Here is a 3,785-nt window from a genome sequence, read left to right on the forward strand (position 1 = left end):
TGATATAGATGTATGGCCATATTTACCACAATAAAAACAAGTAGGCATATTATGATTAAACCTATTATGTATGTGAGCTACTTGTCTTCTATATGGTTTTCTTCTATTCTTTGGTTTATAGCTAAGACCTCCATGATTACTTACATTTCTAGATGCAGCAAATAGGTTGTTTAGATTATAACTACTATATGTGAACTTTGCTTATTTATCCTTTAAATCAGAATTTTCAGCACACAAAACATCACATTGATCACATATAGGAGTCTCAATTAATTTAGTGGCACAACTCCACAAGGCGAAAGAGTAAATAAGATCTAGAGTCTCATTTTCTAATTTTAAATCATTCAATTCCTCTTGCATCTTAGATATTTTATTTTCATGCAACATGATGACTCATTTCCTATCTATATTTACATTAGCTATTTTCTTTAGTTCCTCATGTAACTCAAGAAAAGCACTATACAATTCATCGTAAGTAGGAGACTCATCAGAGCACGAAGAAGTGTTAGAAAAGTGTACCTCACATGTGTCATCCAGATTGCTTCTGCTGCCAATTTATTGAGTATTTGCCATCAAGCAAAGTTTGGCGGTCTCCTCTTCACTGGATGTGCTAGTTGTTGTTTCGTCCTCAAGTATATCCCAAACTATATAGTCCTTCTTGGATTTAAATTCTCGAGGGTTTCTCTTTTCATTTTCAACCTTCTTGAGGTGACTCGGGCATTCATATTTCATATGGCCCAGTTTGCCACACTCATGGCAAACTAGGTGATCTTTAGAAGCTTTGCTTCTTCTGGTTAAATCACTCTCCTCTTTCTTTTGAAAAGCTTGAACCCTCCTTTCTTCTTGAGAAAATTGCCAAATTTTCTAACTAGGAGAGTTAAGGTTTCATCATCCAGATTAGACTCAGAATCTTCATCATCTCTATCTTCTTCTTGTTGTGACGATGTAGCTTTTAAAGAGATTCCATTTTTCTTTTTGTCTGAACTTTCATGCATTCTTAAGCGCCCCAACTCCATCTCATTCTCTTGGAGTTTGCTGAAGAGAGTTACTAGAGGTATTATGTCTAAGTCCTTTGATTCCATTATTGTTGTTACATTGGGCTCTCATTTCCTATCAAGACAATGCAACACTTTATTATTAAGTTTACCGATAGCAAAACTCATATCTAAAGCAATTAAATGATTAACAATATGGATGAAAACAATGATGAAAAAAGTGATGATTCTTTGAAAACAAACTTTTCTTGCGATGAAAATAGTGATGGTTTCTGATCTTTACTATCCTAAATTGATTCATGATTATATGCAGATTAATAGTAGTAAGCACTAATCACAGAATGCAATTAAACACAGAAATCAATTAAAGACAAAATCATAAAGAGATAGGGAAAGAGAAAGGTGCTCAAGTATTTTTATCCTGGTTCGTTTGCGGGTCCACTTACAAACTACATTTTAGGCCTCCTAGTTGATCTGGGAGATTTTTCTTCACTATCAGAAATGTATGTTCAATTACAATCACACTTCCAATAACCCTAGCAAGAACTTCCTTCTTGAATTTGATGAGCCTACACACTTGGTTTGACCACTATCTACACCTACTAGGATACCACATTGTTCACGAAACTGGACCCAACAAAAACTATCGCTCGATTCAAGAATTCCTACCTTGAGAAGACACCCAATTCGTTACTTGTGGTGATACCAACACACCATGATAATTATCCTTGAATAACAAAAAATTCATCTAGTTACTTTGCACACCAAATTGTGCGGATAAAGACTCTAAATACGGCACTACAACCCTTGACAGAATTCTCACAAACAGCCCAAAAACTAAGTGTGAAGATTATGCAAGGTTTTTCAATTGAATGAAAACTTTCAACACATTGGAAGAGACTTTCTCTCTTGTAAAAGAATGCAAGAAAAACTTCTCAAAGATTAGCAAGATCGCCTTGAAAATTAAGCTCTAAGAATCTTGAGTTTTTCTCTCTGAATTGATTAATGGACTTCAAAAAATTTAGATTACGTATATGAGTTATATTTTGAATTATGAGCTTCAATGCCTTTAAATATGCTTTCCAATCAGCCATAACACCTCTATGAAAATGTAGGATTCGATTGGAATGAAACCATTTTGTTTGGGGTGAAAGTTGTGCAATTTGAATCTGAAAATCTGGTGTAACAGCTCTCAATAATCGATTACAGCATCGATGTAATCGATTACCCAAACATTCTGTCGAACTGAGTAATTGATTATCACACCAAGTAATCAGTTACTCAAAGGGTGTAATCGATAACTCAAGCATTTTTTCCAACTGCGTAATTGATTATCACACTGTGTAATCGGTTACTCAAATATACTGTAACCTTGTAATCGGTTACTCAAAGGGAGTAATCGATTACCTTGTTCAGTTTTTGTTAGGTAACTCATTTCTCACTCATGTAACCTGTTACTTAGTTCTGGTAACTAGTTACTTAGTCACAGTAACCTATTACTTAGATCTAGTAACATCTTACACAGTATTTTCAAAATTGTTTTCATTTATACTTGTAGTTTTCAATTTTCTTTTTAAATACTTTTTGAGCATTACTACTAATTGTATATAATGGATTATAAGGATAGAAGCACCTATAGACTTAGACTCTAAATTCCTTGAAGCTTTATCTTCATTGTCTTCATAAGTATTCTCCTTTTTCTTCTTTATGTGATGTTGGTGTCTTCATCAAAACCATGCCAAGGTCAGGAGTAAGATCTTCCTATCACATAAATTCAAATATAGAAAAATGTTTAGGACAAATATGTTTCATCAACAATGACTAATTCTCGTCTAAATGTATAAAAAGGTTCATTGGCTAAAGGTTTAGTGAAGATATTTGTTAATTGGCATGTGTATCGACAAATTCCAAGAGAACATCTTTCTTTTGGACATGATCCCTAAGGAAGTGATGCCTTATATCAATATATTTGGTTTGAGAATGCATAATCAGATTCTTTATAAGGTTCATAGCACTAGTGTTATCACGTCTTAAGGGAATGCATCCTAAGTCTAATCCATAATCTCGCAATTGTTGCTTGAGCCACAATACTTGGGCACAACAACTTCCTGCTGCTATGTATTATGCCTCAGTAGTGCTTATAGAAACACATGCTTGCTTTTTACAAGACCATGAGACTAGAGCATTTTCGAGAATATGACAAGTACCACTTGTACTTTTCCTCTCAATTTTGCATCCAGCAAAATATGAATCTGAATATCCCACCAAGTCACATAGACTTCCTTTCAGATACCATAGTCCTACATCAAGTGTGCCTTTAAGATATTTTAATATCCTTTTCACGGCAGTAAGATATGACTCTTTGGGCTTTGATTGATAAAATGCACAAAGACAGACACGAAAGATGATATCAGGTCTACTTGCAATAAGATAAAGAAGGAAACCAATCATACCTTGATACTTAGAGATGTCAATGCATATTCTAGTCTTATCAACATCTATGTATTTTCCATAACCCATGGGAGTGGCAATAGGATTGTAGTCATCCATTTCAAAACATTTCAGAAAATCCTTGCAATACTTAGACTGACAAACAAAGATGTCATCTTTGAGTTGTTTGATTTGTAGTCCAAGAAAGTAGTTCAAATTTCCCATCGTGGACATCTTAAACTCCCCTTGCATCATTTTACGTAACTCACTACATCAAAGATCATTAGTAGAACCGAAAATCATATCATCAATATAGATTTGAATAAGTAGAGTATGATGATCTATTTTCTTAATGAATAA

This window comes from Lupinus angustifolius, chromosome LG18 (assembly GCF_001865875.1).
Source record: "Lupinus angustifolius cultivar Tanjil chromosome LG18, LupAngTanjil_v1.0, whole genome shotgun sequence".
NCBI lineage: Eukaryota > Viridiplantae > Streptophyta > Magnoliopsida > Fabales > Fabaceae > Lupinus > Lupinus angustifolius.